At 40.0% G+C, this 24,952-nt stretch overlaps 1 protein-coding gene across 4 annotated transcripts in view; it reads left to right on the plus strand.

The window, feature by feature from the left end:
- Positions 1-24,952, plus strand: part of LOC140467146 (neuron navigator 1-like) — a 641,282-nt gene that overhangs the window by 60,094 nt on the left and 556,236 nt on the right. The window contains exon 3 of one of the 4 annotated variants that reach the window (XM_072563228.1): positions 17,044-17,080. The exons of the other annotated variants lie outside the window; for them this stretch is intronic. The gene's annotated coding sequence lies outside the window, so the exon portion shown is untranslated. The remainder of the gene's footprint in view (positions 1-17,043; positions 17,081-24,952) is intronic. 4 annotated transcript variants of the gene reach the window in all.

Here is a 24,952-nt window from a genome sequence, read left to right on the forward strand (position 1 = left end):
TCTTAGAAAGAACATGAAAGGGTGGATACGTTTCCTTCAAGGTGCTCTACTATTTATCTTTATTATTTTAGAAAAGAATCAAATCTTTTTTGAAATACTAAATGATTGACACTTTGCTTCTCTGTGGCTTCCCATTTTGGGTAACCTGCTGAACTAACTGTCTCTCTCGCAATCAATTAAACCAATCTGAAGTACTGGGGGTCCTTCCACTTCAGTAATATTACTGGATTAACTTTAATAATTTGTGTTAATGTTTTGGATAAGTAAAGTAAAACTAAGTTTTACCTTCATTTTATGTTTGAACAGAAAGTACTTTGCTTGATGCTCTTTTACCGAAAATAATTTGCTCTGAAGTGCTTTGGGACATCCTGAGTTATGAAAATGATTTATAAGTGCATATCATTCTCTTTAATATGGAGATATTTGCTATCCGAACAACTTAATCTTATAGTCATGTTATTTTTTTTCCAAATATTATTAGAATCTTTTTTCTACCTAGAGGTATTCAGCTTCCAACACTGACTTAATGATTTAAGACTAACCTAACACTGGTTTGATTTAGCCTGATTTAATGCCTCCCCTGCCATTTAGCATCTCATGGGTTTTGTTAATACCTTCACTTAAACCTGAGCTATTGAACATGTCTTGTTTGTTTTTTAAACATTCATTCAATTCAGACTTGCCATCGTCAGAATAGCTCTAGTATTGGGAAGGCAATGGCAAAGTGGTATTGTTGCTGAACTGTTCACCCAGCGAATGTTCTGGGGACCTGGGTTTGAATCCTGCCACAGCAATGGTGGAATTTGAATTCAATAAATGTTTGGAATTGAAAGTCTGTTGATGACCATGATTCCATTGTTTATTGGCGGAAAAACCCATCTGGTTCACTAATGTCCTTTCAGGGAAGGAAACTGCCACCCTTAATTGGTCTGGCCTACATGTGACTCCAGACCCACGGCAATGGAGTTGACTTAACCATCTTCTGGGCAATTTATGAATGAGCAATTATTGCTGCCTGGCCAGTGATGCCCACATCCCATGAATGAATAAAGAAAAATAGCTCTAGTGAGGTTTATTGAACTGGAAGAATTTCCAGCAGCATTGTGGGTAGTCTCTAATGTAATCAATGAAAGCAGTGGCTTTAAACTCAACATGTGCCAAGCTTGTGGGCTTCCCCATCTGCCCCACCATCATCCCTGCTCCCAGTATGAATTTCTTTTCCTGTTGTGGATGTATGGTGTACATGATGACATACATCCAAGTTGTTTGAGAAAGATTGTAAAAGTTTGCAAAAGATGGATTGAATTTAGAGGGCCTTAATGTATAATGGTTAATGTAAAGATCTTCTGGTGACTGGAACCCTGTTTCTATATGTGTGCAAATATTTAGTATTCCTTCGTCTCCTCCACATCTGCTCCCAGGAGGACCAGTTCCAAAACCGTACAACCCAGATCGCCTCCTTCTTCAAGGACCGCAATTTCCCCCCAGACGTGGTTGACGATGCCCTCCACCCCATCTCTTCCACTTCCCGCTCCTCCGCCCTTGAGCCCCGCCCCTCCAACCGCCACCAGGACAGAACCCCACTGGTCCTCACCTACCACCCCACCAACCTCCATGTACAGCGTATCATCCGCCGTCATTTCCGCCACCTCCAAACGGACCTCACCACCAGGGATATATTTCCCTTCCCTCCCCTATCAGCATTCCAAAAATACCACTCCCTCCATGACTCCCTCGTCAGCTCCACACCCCCCACCAACCCAACCTCCACTCCCGGCACCTTCCCCTGCAACCGCAAGAAATGCAAAACTTGCGCCCACACCTCCCCCCTTACTTCCCTCCAAGGCCCCAAGGGATACTTCCATATCCACCACAAATACACCTGCACCTCCACACATATCATTTACTGCATCCGCTGCACCCGATGTGGCCTCCTCTATATTGGGGAGACCGGCCGCCTATTTGCGGAACATTTCAGAGAACACCTCTGGGACACCCGGACCAACCAACCCAACCACCCCGTAGCTCAACACTTCAACTCCCCCTCCCACTCCACCAAGGACATGCAGGTCCTTGGACTCCTCCATCACCAGACCATAGCAACACGACGGTTGGAGGAAGAGCGCCTCATCTTCCGCCTAGGAACCCTCCAACCACAAGGGATGAACTCAGATTTCTCCAGTTTCCTCATTTCCCCTCCCCCCACCTTGTCCCAGTCAAATCCCACGAACTCCGCACCACCTTCCTAACCTGCAATCATCTTCCTGACCTCTCTGCCCCCATCCCCACTCCGGCCTATCACCCTCACCTTAACCCCCTTCCACCTATCGCATTTCCAACACCCCTCCCCCAAGTCCTTCCTCCCTACCTTTTATCTTAGCCTGCTGGACACACTTTCCTCATTCCTGAAGAAGGGCTTATGCCCGAAATGTCGATTCTCCTGCTCCTTCGATGCTGCCTGACCTGCTGTGGTTTTCCAGCAACACATTTTCAGCTCTGATCTCCAGTATCTGCAGTCCTCACTTTCTCCTTGAAGATATTTAGTATTGCCTATCTTGCAGTTGATTTTTGTGGTTGTATTAAAGCTCAGTGTAATGAGTCCCCCCTTTCCTCATACCGAGGATAGCTCTTCATTCTGCGTCTTGTCACAAAATGACCTGTCACTACTGTCTGAAAAAATCTTGATCCCATCATGTCATCAGCTCAGGTCGATTGCCCATTGATATTTCTATGTTCTTCACATGGACATGGAGGCTTCTATTTAACAGGCTGCGCCTAATTATCATATATGCCCTGCAGACCATTAAGAATATACTCTAATCATTTAGTCTTCAAGTGACCATCCAGAGGTGGTTGGCATCTAATGGCTACCCATGTTAGTCAACTTGATTGACAACTCAGTCATATGAGAGTGTGTCGATCTTTGCACATCAGCTGGTCTCATTGCAAATAAATGAGGTGACCTCTCAAACGATGCTCACCTCCAGTTGTGCATTGCACTTTGTCTGTCAAATCGTCCCTAAGCTGTTAAATGGACAGATCCTGTCCTGGGCTTTTCACACCATTAGGGGACCGGCTGCTTCAGGAAGCCTATATTGCTATTGAGCTCAGGAGAATGAAGAATCCAATAAAAATACAGTCACAGAAAAAAATACAGGAACTAGTAGGCAAGCTTTTACACCATAAACCACATTGAGGCCCAATTGCACATTTGGACCTATCACCACTTTATGACTCAACTCCTGCCTTTGTTCACAAGGCATTTCCATCAGGGAATGAAAGCCACCAAAAGATTAGTATATCATTGTGCAGAATACCCAGTCTGCCACTGGGCACTGACAGACCAAAAACCTGTATAGTCAACAATCTAAGCCCCTATAAGGTCAGGACTGCAAACAATATTCATGTCTGTTGCTGCTGGTGATCTGGTTAACCTTTGCAAAGATTGCAACAGATCACAGGCTGGCCAATACTATGTGGATGCCTCTGTTGAAGATGGCTAGTGAAATAGTCACAACATCATTGATTCCCAACCACGTTGCACAGCTTATTGGATCAATAGATCCAAATGGTACAAGGTCTCTTTCTTCTGCATTGATTGCAAGATCTCCTCCTCTGGTCATGGTTCTATCAATCTTGGTGAATGCTTCTTACCTATCCAGCCGATTCTTGCAAACCCTAATACACCATCTGAGCTGTCTATACGTTCCACAGTTCTAGTGTTATCAACTCTGCAAACCTCATGGCCTATGATGGTTCTCATAGTCCTATCCCAATCATTGTCACTGAATAAATCACTAAGCTGCACCCTCACAATGTCACAGCTACCAATGACTGATCCAGGGTCACAGTCTTGATCACCTTGTTTTTTTTATTATTTTATAGAGCATGGACATCATTGGCTTGGCAAGAATTTGTTGTCCATGCTTAATTGCCTTTGAGAAGGTAGTGGTGAGCTGCACTCCATACAGTATAGCTACACACAATGCCGTTTGTCAAGGAGTTCAAGGATTCTAATATAGCAACAGTGAAAGAATGATAATGTAACTCCAAGTCACAATGACGTTTGACTTGAGGGGGGATCTTGCAGTTGATAGTGTTCCTGTGCATCTACTGCTCTTGACCTTCAATGTGGTAGATATTATTGGATGGGAAGGTGCTGTTGTGGGAGCCTTGGTATATTTTTGCATTGTATGTTGTAGATGGTACACAGTGATGCCACCCAGTGTCAGTGAATGAGTAAGAGTTTAAAGTTGCCAGTCAAGAAGGGCTGCACCACATGGATGGAGTCAAAGCTGTTGATTGAGCTGCACACATCCAGGAATGTGCAAAGTATTAACTCTATGTACTTGACTTGTGTATTGCACGTGGTGGATTACACTTTTGTGAGTCAGGAGGTCAGTTATTCACCACATAATTCCTGGCTTTGTAATCCAGTTCAATTTCTGGTCAATGTTAATCTTCAGGATGAGAGATTCAGTAACAGTAATGCCATTTTATTGACAATAGTCATTGCATGACACTTTTATGACATGGTTGTTACTTGTCACTTATTAGCCCAAGACTGAATGTTGATCACGTCTTGCCACATATGATTGCACAACGTTCAATATATTCATTAATGAACAGTCCTACACTGACCTTATGATGGAGGGAAGAAGTGGATGAAGATGGTTGGTCCTAGGACTTGACCCTGAGGATATCCTAAAGTAGTTTCCTGTGCAGCCCCTCAATTACTACAATTGGCTGATCCAATCATGCAGCCCCAAGCTCAGGTCCTGATCCTATTGCCTGTATCACTAATAGTCTATATATATCACCACCATTCCTTCAGTGTTTGCTGTGATGTGCTAGGCTCACAGGCAGACCCAGCTCTGGAATCATCTCCTAGATTTTATAGTTCAGGATTAATGCTTTGAGGATGAATAGGCCCCAGTGGATGAAGGGGAGTTCACCTCTGTGAAAGGCAGTCATATATGTATTGCATATCATTTGGTGCCATTCTGCGTGTGGGTTTGAATAGGTTTTTGCAAATGCATTTTTGTTTCTTGCATTTGTCATGTTGCAGCACACGGGCACCTACCATTGCTTGTGATTTGATTTTGCTGCATAGAAGCTGTTAGCGTATATTCACCTCGATTAGTGTTTTTGGCATTGTTAGTTCATACAAGAAGGAAGCCTGATTATACAGAGGAAAATGAAAGAAGTTGTGATGTTGGCTGCCATGGCAATGCATGCAGTTTTGTGTAAGCAATTTTTCTTTTCCTCAATCTGCTCATGTCTGTATTGAAGTATTGAAATCTTTACTTCATTCTGTAAATTAGCAGGCAGTGAAGAAGGCAAATGAAATTTTTGCAATTATTACTAAAGGAGCAGACAATAAAAGTAGGGAAGTATTGCCTCAACTGTACAAGGCATTACTGGGACCACACCCTGGAGTATTGTACAATATTGGTCCCCTTACTTAATGAGGAATGTAGTTGCATTGGAGGCAGTTTAGAGGAACATCACGAGATTAATTCCAGAGGTGAGGGGTTTGTCTTATTAAGAAAGATTGAGTCGTTTAGGCCTATGCCCTCTGGACTTTAGAAGAATGAGAGACGATTTAATTGAGAGATTGACAAAGTAGACATAAAAAGGCTGTTGCCTGTTGGACAGTCTAGAACGAGAGGTTATAGTTTTATGATAAGTGGTAATAGATTTTAAAACAGGACGAGAAATTACTTCTTTCAAAGGGTTGCAAATTCAATACTCCAGAGTGTGGTCACTGCTGGGATGTTGAGTAAATTTAAGGAAGAGATGGGAAGTTTTTAATTTAGTAATGCGTTGGAGGAGAGCAGGCACCACAGTGGAGTTGTGGCCGAGATGAGATCAGCCATGATCGTATCAAATGGCTGAGCAGGCTGGGGAGACTGAATCGCCCACTTCTAGTTCTTCAGGTTTTTATTAGGTTAAGCATCTTTGTTCACCCTGTCTTATTGGCAACATATTTACAACCGCTGGCATGCTCCCCGAGGAAGGTCTTAGCTCTGTCACTTGGACAAAGAATTGCAATGTTGCTGGATTAGCAACCCAGAGATCCAGATCATTCTCTGGGGATTTGGGGTTGAACCCAACCATGTCAGGTGGTGGAATTTGAATTTGAAAAATAAGTCTAACGATGGCCATGTAATTGCTGTCAATTGTTATGAAAAGTCCGTTTGATTCAATAATTTTCTTTCAGGAAACGATGTGGATCAGAAATTGGCTAGCTGAAAGAAGACAGAGGGTGGTGGTTGATGGGAAATATTCAACCCAGAGTTCAGTTACTCGTGGAGTACCGCAAAGATCTGTTTTGGGTCCACTGTTGCTTGTCATTTTTAAAAATGACCTGGATGAGGGCATCGAAGGATGGGTTAGTAAATTTGCGAATGACACTAAGGTTGGTAGAGTTGTGGATAGTGACGAAGGATGCTGTAGGTTACAGAGAGACATAGATAAGCTTCAGAGCTGGGCTGAGAGGTGGCAACTGGAGTTTAATATGATAAAGTGTGAGGTGATTCACTTTGGAAGGAGTCACAGGAATGCAGAGTGCTAGGCTAATGGTAAGATTCTTGGTAGTGAGATGAGCAAAGAGATCTTGGTGCCCAGTTACATAGATCCTTGAAAGTTGCGACCCAGGTTGATAAGGTTGTTAAGAAGGCATATGGTGTGTTAGCTTTTATTGGTACAGGGATTGAGTTTTGGAGCCACAAGGTTATTCTGCGGCTGTACAAAACTTTGGGTGCGGCCAAGCTTAGAGTATTGCATACAGTTCTGGTTCAAAGGAGATTTACTAGGATGTTGCTTGGTATGGAGGGAAGGTCTTATGAGGAAAGGCTGAGGGACTTGAGGCTGTTTTCATTAGAGAGAAGAAAGTTGAGGTGTGACTTAATTGAGACTTATAAGATAATCAGGGGGTTAGGTAGGGTGGACAGTGAGAGCCTTTTTCGCAGATGGTGATGGCTAGTACAAGGGGACAAAGCTTTTCTTCTTTATTTGAAGAAGCAAGGTTACTATCAAATAAAAATGATCAGGGAGGTCTCCATTGGAAGGTAGCCACTGAAAACATATGTAAAGAGGGGCTGATAATGCTTATTTTAAGTTCCTTTTTTGATAATGGATAATAATGAGTGGTGCTCAGTATTCTTCAGAAGTTCTTGGGGGCCTTAGCAAAAACTGCCAACAAGACAAACATTCAGACCGCCAGGAGGAGTGGGAGCTCTCTGGAGGATTGCTGGTGTCTGGTAATCTTTCCACTTCCTACCATTCTACTTATAACCCACCCCAGAGACACACTTGAAGTCCACAGTTGACAAAGCAGGGGTGGTCTATTCTTGAGTCAGGTACACTGGCTGTGGAGTTACAACAGGCATTAACAGCTCAGTGCAGTTATGTAGCTGAAACCCAAGAAGCAATTTCTCATGGTCATTCATCTGACTGTTTCCTGCACCCGTTTGTCACAAAGCCTGACTTCAGCTCATTTCAATACATTGATTGTGAAGTTGGCTACGAGGGAAGAACATGCTAGTGGGTTTAAAAAGCAATTAGAGAAACTTCTAAAGATTTTTAAATAGGAACATAATTGGGAAATATTGTTAGACAGTAGGCAGGTTGATGATATGGCTGAGATTAAATAAAAATTAATGGTTTGGTTGAACCTAATGACCTGTTTTTTTCTGAAAATTCTTGTGTTCCCATAGCAACATAGCTTATATGTGGCAATGGAACTGCTTCTTGAAGCTTCGCTGACAGCTTGGCTGGTTAAGGCATTGCTTAAGCCATTGTCTTATACTATAGGACAGTACTCCAGAACTGTAATGGTGGATGCAGGCTTTCACAACAATATATTTTTTCACTCTATTCTTAAATACCATTGCTTGCATGAAATCTTAAAAACAAATGCTGAATTTGGCACAGCTTTATGGCCATTAGAGTAAAACGAACTCTGAATCGAATATAACAAGGTGATAAGAAAATAATTAACATTCAGCAAAACACTGGAAGTGACCAATTCAAACAAAATAATGGTCAGAGGCCATAATGTTTTGACTTTTCCATGGATTAATGAACTATCCATATACAGTAGCGCTTCAATATACGAACTTAATCCGTTCTGGGACCCTGTTCGCGAACCGAGACGTTCGCGAACTGAATCAATTTTCCCACTGTTAGGATATTTCTGGAGTCTTTTCTCTTTTTTTGTCTCTTGGAGGTTGGTGATGCCACAAGAAAACGATCCAGAGAAACTTGTTTTTTCTTTGTTGCAGAATTTTCCGAAAATGGGACATCACATTGTCATTTTAAATGTTCATTTTTGTTTGTAGCTTGAATTTCGTACGTACATTGAAGCAAAGTTTTACGTACAATTCTGTTCGTAAACCAATTTGTTCATGAACGGGATCATTTGTATGTCGAGGCACTACTGGAATGGAAGATTCAGTAAGATGCTAAAAATTTGTAGGCTTTTGGTCTACTTGTTGTTTGCTTGTTTAAATATTCCATGCCATAGGTCAGTTTATTAAAAAGTCAGAGATTATATATTTTCTGCTATAGATTAGTTAATTAATTAAATTTAAGTTCCTCATCTTTATTAACATTAGTATCATCAAAATAGAAGAGGTACTAATAGTTTTTAGAAACATTTAATTGCTGTAGTGGGGTCTGTAGGTTCTTGAGTGACCACCCTGAAGGTGCTTTAACTTAATTTAACTTGATTATTGCATAACTTTCTATTTGGTCCAGTTAAGTAATGGTTGTCTAAAATTCTAGATACTACTTACAATCAAGAAACTAATTTTGAAGTTACGTTATAAAATCAAGGTTTTGCTATCACTGAAAACTGCAACTTAAAAGTAGACTTCTCATTTTTCAGACCTTCACATAATTTCTCGAACACATTCCTTAATAAGTTTTATACAGAGACCATTCAGAATATTAGTCAAGCTGTTGTTTGATTCAGCAACCATTTCTGGGTGGTGCTTAAGGCTTACAGCTGTGTCTGAGCACCTGGTCTAATTAAATGTATTTAAACCTAAAGTAAATTCAATAGCTGGCAATTTAAATGTTTGATGGCCCATGGGACAATTGAAATAACTTTTAGTTTGTACAGGCAAAAAAAAACTGGAAATTAACCAACTTTAAAATCCAGATAGAAGAATCAAGTCTGTTTCTGTTTGTTGACATTTCTGAGTTAATTTTGATGTTTGCTAAGTCTTAAATCTGATATTCAGCTAATAGATGTTTAAAACCATTTAAAGCCATAAATCGGGCAGTTTGTTCAGTGATTGATGTATATGAATGATTATGATGCATCATTTGTAAAATGTTTTCAGTGTCATTTGGCAGCATTGGTTGGAAATGATTACTCTAACTAGACAAAATTATTTGCAAAAAGAGATAAAAGCAATAATTTCCATATTTGGAAAGCCGAATAATGAAATAACTCCATAGCTTTAAATCAGTATTTACAGCTCTGTTATATGTGTCATTATTACCTGTGATACTCTTCTCATTTTGCTCTTTGACCTTGAGTTCTATTGCATGATCTAATTGACCTTTACAAAAATATATATTTTTTCTCTTTACAGTTAGTTTCCTTTCATCTGTCATCTCTGGAAAAGAACTACGACAACATTAATTGTTACGTTTCTGACAGCATGGAGTTTGTGTCTCTCTCACACCATTTTATTGCATTTCAAAGGTTGCTTTGCAAGAATTATATTTTTAGAGACACATCTTTGTTGGAGAGAATAGTGCAACTCCTGAGCACCTTTTGTACAAACTAGACCAAATGGAGCATTCAGAGAATAAGCAGGATTTTATTTTATTCATTTGTGGTTTGTGAGCATCAATGGATAGGCCAACATTTATTGCCCATCCCTCATGGCCATGAGAAAGGTGGGGATGAACAGCCTTCTTGAACAAGTGCAGCCCTTTGAGGTGTCATATACACACAGTATTGTTAAGAAAGGAGTTCCAGGTTTAAACGTTGGGTGCAGAAAGGTAGGCCTGGAAGAAAAAGCAGTTGTATGGATGAAGAGCAAATAGGTATTAGGTGATTAATAAATACTGATGATGTGGGAAAAAAAACAAAAGAGCTCATGCTGGAAATTTGAAACAAAAACAGAAATTGCTGGAAAATCTCAGCAAAGTCTGGCAGCATCTGTGGAAAAAAGCAGAGTTAATATTTCAAGCCCTGTGACCTTCCTTCATTTCCTTCTAAGATTTTGCAGCAATTTCTGGGGGTTTGGACTGGTTGAAACCTTAGCTAGTGTAGGGATCAGGTCAGAATAAGTGAGTGGCTGAAATGAAGCTAAATTATTGGAGGAGAATTGAGTTAATGGCTCAATTGATGAGTGTAGGGGTTTGGGGGCTCATGAGGTTTTGTATTGCCACACAAGTCCTTCAGTGTTAAAGGTATAATGCTTATCTTACAGCACTACAATAACATAGCAGACAGAGTAGGCAAGACTGTTAGAATGAATGATTGGGAAAGACTGGAAGGGATTCTTGAGGTCTGCTATGAATGTTGATGGCGAGGTCTAACTATCTGCCCCCAACCTTTAAGATAAACTTGCAGGTTGAATCAATAGTTGGGAAGGCAAATACAATGTTGTCATTCATCTCAAGAGGATAAGAATATAAAAGCAGGGATGTACTTCTGAGGCTTTATAACACTCTGTTAAGACCACATTTAGAATATTGTGAGCAATTTTGGGCCCCACACCTGAGGAAGGATATATTGGCCCTGGAGTGGGTCCAGAGGAGGTTCACGAGAATGATCCCAGGCATGAAAGGCTTAACATATGAAGAATGTTTGAAAACTCTGGGACTATACTCGATGGAGTTTGGAAGGATGAGGGGGGAGCTGATTGAAACTTTCAGAATACTGAATGGCCTGGGTAAAGTGGATGTTAGGTAGATGCTTCCATTGATAGGAGAGACTAAGACCTGAGGGCAGAGCCTTAGATTAAAGGGAAGACCTTCTAGAACAGAGATCAGGAGAAATTTCTTTAGCCAGAGAATGAATTCATTGCCACAGAAGGCAGTGGAGGCCACATCATTGAATATATTTAAAACAGAGACTGATAAGCTCTTGATTGCCCAGGGGATCAAAGGTTTGGAAAAAAAAAGCAGAAAATGGGATTGAAAAACCTATCAGCAATGATTGAATGGTGGAGCAGACTTGATGGGCCGAATGGCCTAATTTCTGCTCCTATGTCTTATGGTCCAGTAAGACTTTTTATTCATCGGTATTTGGGGAGGAGAGTATGGTAGTGTGAACAGAATTGTGGCTTGACACTATGAAAAAAGGGAGCTATGTTGTAGTGACTTCAGATCACGTAGAACTGGACCCTGGGTCTGCAGTGTTCCAGACACTGTTGTCTCACCATCTTTCATGCATGGGCACATTCAGTAAAACCTGTTGCTGCACTGACAAGAGTATAGATCTCCACTGCTGTGTGAGAGACTCGGTAGACATATGCCATCCAAAATGTTTTGCCCCAATATCTGCTCCACGTCAAAACCAGAATTGACGTAAAGTCAAATGACTTTGTGTCTTGCAGCCTCATGTCTTGCTCTACCACAATAAGATGTTCATTGAATGAAGTTGATGTTTTCGTCAAATCAGCAGATTCAAAAGCTCAAAATGATACCCAGAATATGATAGGAAGTAATTCTGAGGTCGGACTTAACCAGTGGTTTGGACAGAGGGATGCAGACTTGGTGGTGGTGGGGGGTGGGCGGAGGTAGAGGGCAGCTTATGGGTGATTGGTTCACCTCAAGCCAGTTAACAACCTGAAAACAGTTAAAGGCTGCAGGTGAACTAGCAAATAGAGTTAGGCTACCCTGACATTTAGGTCAGAGGCAGTGACTCCATCCTATTGAAGAAAATTCAGTCCATGGTTGCCTTACATTAATTTTCTAGTCAATATGGGAGCAAGGAAGGATTCTGACCATGTCGAGTGAGAAATAGACAACATTTGGATTTGAGTTAAAGAGCTGAAGGGGAGCACAAAAATGATGATATCAAATTGACAGCCTGTGAGCACTCCTCATAATTGTTATTTCAAGCAATTAAGGGGAAAATGTTATTTGACTCCTTCAGTATTACAGTGACTTTATAACCTCGCCCAAGTCTGCACCTCTGACATTAGTATAAATTGTGAGCTATGTAATTTCTTAGGAAGCATCACCAGTGATCACTTTACTATGCTAATGGGGTATTTTGTCTTTAGTTTCCAGCTGTACATGTTCAAACATTTTTGGGAAGAGAGCACTAGGCAGATGCAATCTTCTCTTCTTCGTCCCATAAATTTAAAGGGTGAATAAGAGACATTGGCTGTATTTTGAGCAATTTCCTGTAACCTAATTAAGGCTAACATGTTAGGTCACTCAATGCCAGTACAAAGAGCAATTTCCTAAACAGCAGCGATGGCAGTTTTATTTGAAGAGCATTCTCTGTGTCAAGGTTATTTGACGAAGAAGGTGGTTTTGAAGGATGCTTGAAGAAGACAAAGACTCAGCAGATCAGATTAATGAAGCCTTTACAAGATCTATGACTATAGACATCTAAATAAATATGATGATATGTATGCATCTACCAGAGTTGTTGTGGGATACAAAATTCCGATATGAGACCGTGCTTTGATTTCTGGTCAGCTCTGGGAAAATGGTAGTAGTCATTCCAGTGCACCAAATCATCATTATGGGCTGTACTTTTCAGATTCTTCAATACAAGAGGCCTAATCTAAAGGATTAGAAGACAACCTAAATATCACACAATTGAAATGTCTTTGCAATCTGCACAAGCAATGCATTTGGCTGCATTCAGACAGATAATCAGTTAACTGGCTGACCTTCCCATGTTTTTAAAAGGCTTGTTGGCAAGGTTTGTCTCAGGGACTGGGCAGAAAAGCCAAAATCTTCCCTTCGTTGTAAATCACCATTTAAATTTTGATCATTTTTCACAGTTTTGCTACAGTCTTGTCCTCCAAATTCCAAAAGCTATTTTTACAAATGTGCGTGTTTTGGCAAAGTGTTTAGCTGTGGCAGGTGTGGTATCAGTCAGTGGTGGGAACGCTGCAATTTTAAAAATGAATTCATAAAATCTTAACTCGTGTATGAACCCTCCCTCTTATTGACTACACGTTTGCAAAGCTGTCTATCATTCTAAAGCATGTCAGTGGTATGAAGCTGACAATAATCTAATTATTTAACCTTTGTCCACCACTAGATGTTGCTCATACACCTTGCAATTCCTTTATAGCGCATGTTATTAACAGATTAACTGAAAAAAAAACTGCCGATAATTAACAGATGAAGGACTTTACTGTGTTCATTAGACCTTAGTTTGTCTGATATTTTAGTGGATAAGGTTGAACCCATATTTTATAAATATAAATACATAAGCATGAAATATTTTGGCGTATTGCTTAGAAGCACTTCTAAGATATAGTGATGCAGAAGTAGTGTTGTGTAATATGTTCTTTGTTTAAAATCTTTAGTCAAGGGGCAATTGTATAAAAATGGTTATAAATCTAAAAATATAGTTGCCTTTTATTTTCATTCCAAAAGGCCATATTGTTCGTTTTTGTATAGTAGATGTGAAGGATTTTGGATAGCCGCATGGGAGAGACAGGAATGTTGACAGTACAGTACATGAGTGATTGGACTGAAATCACACGGCTCTTTCTGTGAGATTTTAGGACTTTTTCCTTTTCAATGATTAGCTGCAGGCCTTGAAAATCCACATATGTGTGGCAGATGGCTTTATTCACAGACTACAATGGTCTACCATAGCTTCTCAAAGTAACACCATTCACTTTTAATTGTATTATCAATTTAGTTTTTTTTATAATTGGCTCAAAATTACAGAAATTGTTCTTAAACCTGTAAGAAATTTTTATTTGCTTAACATAGGCAAAGTCCACCCCATTCAAATGAGAACAGAATATGATAGAACTTCTGATGTGACTGAATTGCAGTTTCAAATTTTAAAACATCAGGCATTGGTAATCAAATGTCCTCATTTCTCTGCTGAATGCAGTGTGATGCTGGGTAATGGGTTCTACTGGTGTGAGCTGCTGCTGGGAGTTAGCTTAAATTGCATGAAATGGAAGGCAATTTAAATGTGAGGACATCACAGCTGTGACCATCTTAAATTTCACCCAGAGTCCATGTACACACTGACCTATATCCAGCAGGGATCTTTGAATAGGAATTAAGGTTTGGAAGACCCTCATTGGACAGCTCAGAGGAAAGGAACAATGTGTTGGCCTCACTAATGATTTGATGTGGTGAGATGTACTGATAACCTACAGCAAGCATGTTAAGAGACATTGATGTTGCAGAAGTTAACATAAATATGAGATGTGGTTAATGTATAATTGAAGAATTTAATTAACATTTATTATAGCTCGTATTATTTACATATGTAAAGGTAAAAACACTATATTCCTAGCATATAATTGAGCTGCTCTCTCATTAGAGGGAAATGACTGGTGATGGTTTAACCTGAGGGACACCATGCTCAGGAGAGGGGAGAGGTCGAGAAGAATAGTCCTTTTATGGTAACCTCAGCTGGTATTAAAATTGAACCCATGCTCTTTAACTCTGCATTGCGAATCAGCTGTCCAGCCAACCGACTCCCTATTTACATACGTACACTACAATTGAAGGCACTGGACTCTAGCTAAGCAATTCAGATATATAGTAGCACACTTTCCTCTTATTGTGGCAGGAGAACAAAGCTCAATAAGATGGAGACTGAGACCTTTATACAATTTGGTCACATCCCATAATACATTGATGACGACATGAGCATGTCCCCTTAAAGGTACATCATGTATCTGCTGACACAAAACAGCAGCTGGAATGAGCTAAGTCAACACAGGTCACCATTAAATTTTCTGGGGTATATAAAGAACAAAGAACATGACAGCAAGGAACATGCCCTTAGGCCCTCCAAACCTGCGCTGATACATTTTGCCCTTCCATATTAAAACTGTCTTCACTTATTGGATCCATATCCCTGTATTCCCTTCCTATTTGTGTTCACCCAGGTGCTTCTTGAATGCTGCTATTATGCTGCTTCTACCACTACCTCTGGCAACGTGCTCCAGGCGCTCCCCACCCTTTGTGTGAAAACTTGCCTTGAGCCTGTGTCCCTAATAATGAACCCCTCCACCCAGGAAAAAGGCCTCAGAACCTTAGAAATTTCTATCAGGTCACCCCTCAACCTCCTGTGTTCCAGTGAGAACAAACCCAGTTAATCCACCATTCCCTCATAGCTAAAATCCCCTATTGCAGGCAACATCCTGGTAAACCTTTTCTGTACCCTGTCTAAAGCATCCACATCCTTCTGGTAGTGTGGTGACTGGAACTGTATGCAATATGCCAAGTGTGGCCGAACTAAAGTTCTGGAAACTGGTGAAGTCAGTATTGATGCTGTATTTCCAAATCTCCCCACCCCTTACCTCATCCCAGATCCAACCCTCCAACTCGGCACCACCCTCTTGTCCATCTTCCTTCCCACCTATTTGCTTCACTCTCCCCACCAACATATCACAATTACCCCCCCCCACTGTTGCCATCCCATCTACCTTCCCCTCAGCCCCACCTCCACTCTTCTAAATCTCTCTCAGCCCCCTCCACATTCCTGATCAAGAGCTGATGCCTGAAACATCGACTCTCCTGTTGTACGGATGCTGCCTGAGCTATTGTGCTTTTTCCACTGCCACACTTCTTGACTTTAAGTCTCGGCATCTGCAGTCCTCACTTTCTCCCAACTAAAGTTCTGTCAAACTGCAGCATAACTTGTCCATCCTTATACTCAGTGTCCCTTCCAATGAAGGCAAGTATGCCACATGCCTTTTTTCCTACCTTATCTACCTGCGCTGCCACCTTCAGTGATCTGTGGACCTGCAGACCCAGATCCCTCTGCATATCAATTCTCTTAAGGATTCTGCCATTCATTATATAATTTCCACCTGTACGTGAACTTCCATATCGTTCATATCTTTGTCGTGTTACCAACCAAGCTTTCAGTCGAAACATTTGGTGGTAAATTTGATTCTCTCCTTCGAAGATGTGCAACAGAAAAAGAAATTACTGCTATTTATAAATGGGGAGCTTGCACAGTCATCTTTCAGTATTAATTGATGCCATGGTGGCAGCAAGAAGATGTTTGTTAAAAAAATATAGTTTTAGAGCAGAAAAATCCAGTTCATTTTGGTGTTTTGAAAAAAACGTTTTGTTTTCATTGTTGGTTTTGGATTACCATGGATTGTTTGGACACTGCTATTTTTCAGACATGCAATTTTTCTTTAAAAATATTTGGAAATGGATCTGGGTGGATTACTCTTCGGAGGGTCAGTGTGAACTTGTTGGGCCGAAGGGCCTGTTTCCTCACTGTTGGAATCTAATCTAATCTAATCTACCATAACCTTTATTAGCATGTGATTACACAAGGTAGCAACAACGTACAATAAATTGTCAATATTATTTATTTCACTTGTTTTTATAAATCTTTATTATCTAAAATTCTTAAAAAAAACACCAAAAAATTGAAGGAAGAAACATAGAGGATAATGAGGTCGTTTAAATTTAGAATGCTTCAAGGCTTGCTATTACCCACATTATGAGTAACAAATTCCCAGTATTTGCTCATCATACGGGCAAGTCTGTTTCACTACAATAAAATATATTAATGTAAGATCCTGCCTCTACTCTGGGCAACAATGACATGCAATAACAGGAATATTGTTCCCACTATATGTGGAACATTTTTATTATACAATACTCTCAATAATAGTTAGTACATTTTCTTGTGAGTTGGAGTCATCTTGGGTGGTTGATCTGCAGATGTGAAATTCTGAGACATTGACTTAATCATTCTGTAGTACTGATGTCTTTGTGTTCTGTTCTTTAGACCTTATTTGCTGTTGCCCAATGAGTGAGACCTGTTTTAAACCCATTTCATTGGTATTCAACTACTGTCCCTTTGTGTATCTTTTCCAGGTATCTCCTGCCCTGGTTCCAGTACTCGATTACCAAGGTCAGACTTTAATTAAGATAGGCAGTTTGATTCTATTTTGATAGTGTTATTATGGAGAACAATCTTCAAGCTAAAAGAAGGAGACATAGCAGGGGAAAGCCTGTATCTTTTCACTGATGCAAACTTCTGCATTTAATCCACTTTGCAGATCTTGCTCATTTTTAGCAAGGTTTTGTCCTGGCCAAAATAACCATCCTCACTTGAGTTTTAATGTCCACAATATAATTCTTTGGTATCTTCAATTTACATTCTTCCATCAATAAAGATTTGAAGGGCAGAATTGCCCACTCTTGCTCCTAAGTCATCCAATCATCTCAATGTCCCAACTGTGAGATAAATCTGCACACAGGGCCATTCCATTGGTTTAACTCGTTAATGTAAAGAAATAGTTACATGGTTAAAAGGAGCTTAGTACATTAAAAGGAAAATAATGCATTTGGCTTACAGTTACTTTGTTTATGATCAAAATGTTGAACCCAGGATAGCTGCTCTTACTGTCAGTATTGAAGATCATTTGTGTTTTAGTGCTAATTGCTGTCACGATATTGTTCTTGTCTTCACCTTTATCAATAGTCTTATTCGACTGCTATTTTACAATACCAGTACAACTTATACATGAAAGTGGGACATTGCCAGATCGTGCAAGAATAACACTTTAATAATGCTAATGATAACACCTTACAGCAAGCATTTTTGGAAGAAAATCCAGAATACCCAGGCATGCCTTCATTAGAACATGTAGGTCCCTGATTTCTGAATGTTCGACTTGCGAAAGGAACCTATTCAAAATCCAGGGACTGCCAATATCACTGTATGATGATACGCCACCTTAGGAAGATAACTATCAACTGTTTCCTAGGGTAATAGGTGACTCACCTATTACGATTTATATGATTTTGCAGTCGTCCAACTCATTTCAAATTTGACGCTAGGGTGACGATTGCTTTATCATTTGAAAAAAGAAAATCCTTGGTAAAGAAAATAAAATTATTTCGTCCTCATTTAAAGTTGCACAAAACAGACAGACACTGCTTAAAATAAAGAGAATGCTGAGAGCACTTCTAAATTTCCGAGATGAATCTTACGTGGAGCATTCTTTGTAGGTCATAAGGAACCAATCCTTCTCGCTTCTGTACAGAAAATGCTTTGTTCTGAAAGGTCTATAGTATGTTGAAAAACCACAAGCAGCCCGGAAGCCAAACATCAGTGATCAACACTGCTTTTCTTAAGGAGAGGAAGGCTTTTTAGGTCTCAGTAAAATGTTCAGTGCAGATTATCTTCTGATCTTTGTGAAGGGTTTTTGGACATCAATGTAATTCATCTCAAATTTTTCTCTAGTTCTGCAGACATTTTTCTCAGACATGTGAATCTGCCCTTTGTTGAGGAATTATTCAATTATCTTCTGACCACGGACGAATCTTCAAATTCTTATCATTGTATAACCTTGGTAGCACAGCTTTCAGGAGTTAATAGTGGATGCCTGATACAGCCAATTCTGCTGGTTAGAAGAAACAGTGTCAAGCAGTAGTCAGCTTTACTCTCCATGATTTGAATCTGATAAAAATGACATTATCCAAAAGAATACAATCAAGAATGGAAGGCTCACAAGCGAGTTTACCTGCTTACATCAGAAGGGAAGATAAATTATTAAGGAATTAAACTAATGAAATTTAAATTTAAATTTTTGGAATGCAGGATTTCAACAATTCCCCTTAGGTGGCACTTTCCAAATATGTGATCACTACCATGAGGAAGGTTAAGAGCAGCAGATAAATGGGAACATCTGCAAGTTCTCCTCCTAGCCACTCACCATCCTGACTTGGAAATATATCATTGTTTCTTTGGAGTCACTGGGTCAAAAATCCTGAAACCTTTCTCCATAAACAGCATTTTTGAGTGTGCTTCAACCAAATTGTCTGCAGCAATCCAAGAGGCAGATTAACACCATCTTCTCAAGAGCAATTAGAGATGGGCAATGAATTCTGGGCGAGTCAATGATACCCATATCCCCTGAATATTAGAAAAAAAACGACACCACTATTTTTCTCTGACATGATTTGAGGAAACTAAAGATGCTCAATGATCAATAAACATATTTAAAAAAGGAGCAGGAGGAAGCTATTCTGCCATTCGAGGCTGCTCTGCAGTTCAGTAGTATCATATCTATCTCAATGCCATATTCCCACTTTCTCCCCATACCTCCTGCTGACTTTAAAATCTAGAAAGTTACCTATCGCTTTCTTGAATATTCAGTGACTTTTCTCCACAGCATTCTGATATAGAGAAAAGCATTAACATTCAGCAGTGACATTGATGTTGGAGAACAGCCTCAGTAAAAGCATTTCAGGAAATCAATGATCCGCCAAGGTCCCAGTGTATCAAAAATAATATTTCAGCCTGTTTCATCCAATAGACCTTCAACCCAACCAAGCTGATAGTTACTTAGAAAGTCCATGGCCTGGAGAGGGAGCTGTTTGGTGGCTGCTTGGTAATCGGCCTATTTGAAGCAATTGTATAAATAATAACCAGAAAGAAAAGGTGCTTGGGAAGATGTTGTGAAAGGCATTTAGGACTTGAAATGATTAACTAACACAATGACAAAAGATCTGTTCTATCAGGATATAGTGGGAGGAACTAACCAATCTTTAGTCCTATTTTTGGTTCTGTTTGTGTTTTCATTGCTGTGTGAGAATGTTTCAGTTATAGCAATAGTATTGTGAACTGCTCTTAAGGTGAGCCTAATGCCACCCAAACGATCATTATCACACTCAGATATGATTTAAATAGTTATTAAGCAATGTGTAATAAACCTAATTACTGTTCATCTAGATTGAGCCCCTCTTCCTCAGATGTTGTTTAGATTTCTTTTCTCACAGAGTATCAATAACTTTGTTCAATACCAGCAAGAAGGATAAGAAGCAGTGAATGTATCCAAGATACGCCAGATAGTATAAATGGATGACTATACATATTAGAGGTAGGAGTCAGTTAGCTCAGTTGGCTGGATGGCTGATTGTAAGGCAGAGTGATGCCAACAGCATTGGTTCAGTTCCTGTGCTGACTGAGGTTACTAAGAAGGTCCGACCTTCTCAACCTTGCCTGAAACCTGGTGACCCTCAGGTTAAACTCATCACCAATTGTCTCTACATGCTTTGTCAGCGTTTGTCAATCATATTTACATACGTACTTATTCATCCAACCATTTATTTTACAAGTTGCAAATACACTGGAAGGTGGCTTTCGGTAAGATATGGCTACCACTTGAAAATTTTGACTTGCGTTATTAAGACAAGGGAACAAAACCGTAAAGTTAGTTTGCACATTGTCTATCCAGTCTTTTTTTTAACCTGTGGCAGAAGGTCGATTTTAAGAGCTGGTTTAAAAATACTCACATAATACAAAGACACGACAACTGTGGGTGTCCATATCCAGAAATTGTTTGCAAACTGTTTATAATTAGCTGCTTGTTAAATTTAATGTGCTGGTAATAGAGGCTGCATGTAGCTAATATGAATGTGCTGCAGGCAGTTGTAATATTATGTTGTGTGTCAGGTACACACTGGCATATATGCACTGTATATTTTCTTTGGCAGTATTACTGCTATTTATTATATTAATATATATAATTGGTTTGTGCAGAGGTGAATTTAGTTTTCATGCTCTTCCCATTCAGTTTAGCATTTGATGACGGTTTGGTAAGCTTTGGCTCTAAAGTGTTCTCACAACCATTGTCCTATTTGGAATATGTCCCATGCATGTAATTACAGATGTATAAAGCTCTGGTTATTCCCAAGTACTATATTCATTTTTGGGCATCAGGCCTCCCAGAAAGGCATATTGACCTAGGAGTAAATATAGTGTAGACATAACAGACTGACACTGGGGTTAAAACAGTTACGTTAGTCAAAGTTCTGGAGCTCCCTACCAATTAACACCTCTACATAGATTAGAGCTGTTATAGAGGCATAGAGTCATACAGCAGAGAAGCAGATCCTTTGGTCCAACCAGTCCATATCAACAGTAATCCCGAACTAAATTAGTCCCATCTTGCCTGCGCTTGACCCATATCCCTCCAAACCTTTCCTATTCATGTACCTATCCAAAGGTCTTTTAAACGTTGTAACTATACCCACATCCACCAATTCCTCTGGAAGTTCATTCTACATGCGAAGCACTGTGTTTTAAAAACAAAACAATAAGTTGCCTCATATCTTTTTAAAAACTCTTTCTGAAGGAGTGGCATGGTGGCTCAATGGTTAGCACTGCTGCCTCACAGTGTCAGGGACCTGGGTTCGATTCCAGCCTCAGGCGATTGTGTGGAGTTTGCACATTCTCCCAGTGTCTGTGCTGGTTTCCTTCGGGTGCTGCAGTTTCCTCCCACAATCCAAAGATGTGCAGGTTAGGTGAATTAGCCATGTTAGATTTCCTGTAGTGTTCAGGGATATGTAGGTTAGGTGCATTAGTCAGTGGTAAATGTAGAGTAATAAGGGAATAGGTCTGTGTGGGTCACTGTACAGAGGGTCTGTTAGACATGTTGGGCCAAAGGGCCTGTTTCTGCACCATGGGGATTCTACGATAGATTATATTGATCAGCCTTAAATGTCATTGAAAGTAGAAGATTAAGGGATAACTAATTGAGGTGTTTAAAACATTTGAAGAACATAACAGATTAATCTAGCCATGGTTTTAGGAGGTGCAGATTTACCTAGCATCCTAATCTCCCTTATCGGGTGTTGACTAGTATCCCGAGGAAAGATATATTTTGAGAATCTAGCCAATCGCAGGAGTTGGCAGAAGGTTCTAATCTGGGGGAAACACCAACCACCTAATGAGACTACACTCCAGATTTTCTGTTAGATTTACTTCCTTCGCCTTTAACTTGCAATGCTGTTATGACTTTGAAGGCATTATCCAACAGTAGGTGCCGGCATGCAGATATGAGTTATTAGAATAGAGAGCTATCTCCTGGGGTGGGTTTCAGTGGCAAATCTCATCACCCATGTGGACCAGTCCGTAGCCCCTCCTGAGGTGACCTAACAGCAACCTAATGCCGCAGCAACGTTTGGCAAAGCACAGCTCAGTAACTTAGATCCCTCAATAAATCTCACATCTCCACAATGAAACCCTATCAATGAAATCTAGACAAACTTCAAACTCCCTATGTAAACTCTCATCTTAACACTAAACACACATTAAAACCCAAGTCAGAGAACTAACTCTCCCCTACTGAAACTTGCCCTGCACTCACTCAATACAATCACACAACAGCACCACTCAGTATACCAGTATTCACCAGATGAAACTTCCTTCCCTGGCTCTTGGGCTTCTCTTTGCCCTGAGTCCATCAGTTTTCCATTGCAAACTCTACCCCTTCCATCACAGACACAAAACTATGCCTCTGACCAGCCCATCACTGACCTTGATCTTTCCAGTGCAAAGAGGGTGTGGCACAGTGCAGTTCTCTGTGCACACACCCTACATCTCACCCTGAGCCCTGGGTTACTGGGCTTTGACCATTCACCCCATCCATCTGCTCTCTAGATCCTCACTGCTAAACTTCACACTTCCCATGAAACAATAGATGGAGAGAAGCTGTCTCATTTGGCTGGGGAACAAGAACCATGGGATATGATCATGAATTAGAGCTGTACCAGTCAGTAATGATGTAGGAATCATAATGGAAATCTGGAATTCTCTCTCTCAAAAGTCTATGGATGCTTGGGGTGAAATTAAGACATTCAAAATTGAGATGGATGAAGTTTTGTTGGACAGATGGATTAAAGTTGAAGAATCAAAATGGAGTTGAGATACAAATGTAATTGAATGGTAAGAGGTTTGAGGAGCTAAATGACCAGCTCAAGTTTGTCTACTCTCAAGCCAGCAATAAGCTTTCTTGGAAACATATCAACTTTGACAATGTTGCCATTTCTTGGGATTTGCAGCTTAATTTGTGCTGTGTTTGAGCAAAAGATAATCAATCTGAACTTATCTATAAGAACAATAAACAAAACCACCAAAGGTTTTTTATTTAGTCTATACAAGCTCATAAAGCATTACACTTTGAATCTAATAATTGAAGTAAAATTTATTGGGACGAGATTGTTTCCTTCAAAGCAATAAACACAAGTACTCTTCCAACAGATGGTTTCATTTTACGTGGTGATATGGGAACAAACTGTGCTTTGTTAGTCATTCTAGTTCTGTATTTTCGAGCTAGCAAGTGAAAATATTCAGCTGGTCCAGAAAATAATTGTTCCTGTCAGTTGTACCATTTGAAGAATTTGATAACAGATGTTTATTATAATTTGAAGTGACTTATTATTTTGGGATGTTACTTTCCTTTCATTTTTGTAAACCGCAGCATCGGTCTATTTCAGCTTATTTGCTTACTGCCTCTCTGATCTCTCCAAGCTCATACTTAAATATCGAACCCACCTCCTGTTCCCTGTTCCCTGTTCCCTGTCCCCTTTCCACCAAAGTGTTGTCATTCCCTTCCTTGGATCAATGTTAGTTGATCTTGGTAACAGCTCCTTTGTCTCAGTCCTCTTTCCCTTAAACTATCACCACACTCCTCAGAAAACCTGTATAGTAAAGGGTAAACTGCACCAATTCTCTAACAGCTACTGAGCATGTATATAAGGAGCTATGTGATGAGGAGAAAGTGCCTTTGAGGAGGTAACAAACAGGATTGATGAAGGCGAAACAGTGGATGTAATATATTTGCATTTTCAGAAGATGTTTGAAAAGGTATCACCGATTAGGTAAGAGCCCATGGTGTTAGATTAGTATACTTTCATGAATAGGCACTTGGTTAACTGATAGAAGACAGAGTTGGACTAAGAGGGGAATCTTCTGCCTGGCAACCTCTGACAAGTGTGTGCCATAAGGATCAGTGCTGGGGCCATAATTTACTTGCAAGATATATTAATAACTTTGGATGAGGAAGTGAATGTACTGTAGTCAAGTGTTTGGATGCCAAAGAAATGGTGGGAAGGCAAGTATTAAAGATGACACAAAGAGACTGCAATGTGTGGATAAAATCTTGGCAGATGGAATGTAATCTGGCAAATATGAGGTTATGCATCTTGGCGGGAAGAATAGAGAAGCTCAATATTATTTACATAGAATCAGGCTACAGAACAGAGGAAGTTGGGAGCCCTAATCCATGAATTCCGAAAAGCTAGCATTCAAGTTCGGCGGATAATAGGAATGCAGATGAAGTGTTAACCTTCATTTCAAACGGAATGGAATATAACAGAAGGAAGATTTTGCTAAAACTGTGCAAGGCACTATTCAGATCACAGCTGGTATACTATAAACAGTTTTGGGACATTAGACATATATAGGAATTGGAGGCAGTCAGAGTAGGTTCACTTGGGTGATTCCAGGTATGGAGGGACTGTCTTATGAGGAGAGTCTGAGTAGGTTGAGCCTGTTGTGATTAGAACATAGAAAAATGAGAGGCAACCTTATTGAAACACACAAGGTACTTACAGGACATGACAGGGTAGATGTGGAAAGGTTGGTTTCCTTTGTGGGGGAGCATATGACCAGATTAAAGTCACACATTTAAGACCGGTATGAAAAGGACTTTCTTCTCTCAGGTGATAGTGAATGTGTGGTATTATTTACAATAGAGGTCTGTTGAGGCTGGATGTTGAGTATATTCAAAGATACCAACGCTATGGGGAAAAGGCAGGAAAGTGACATTGAGGATTCAGATCAGCCATGATCTCATTGAATGATGGAAGAAGACATAGTGAGCTGAATGGCCTACTTCTGCTGCTGTGTCTTATAGTCTTACATTATTAATATCGACCAGTATTTAAAAAGAAAGAGGGTAAGTAAAATGAAATTGAGATTGAGAAGAGA

The sequence above is a fragment of the Chiloscyllium punctatum genome, chromosome 45, assembly GCF_047496795.1.
Source record: "Chiloscyllium punctatum isolate Juve2018m chromosome 45, sChiPun1.3, whole genome shotgun sequence".
NCBI classification, from domain to species: Eukaryota; Metazoa; Chordata; class Chondrichthyes; order Orectolobiformes; family Hemiscylliidae; genus Chiloscyllium; species Chiloscyllium punctatum.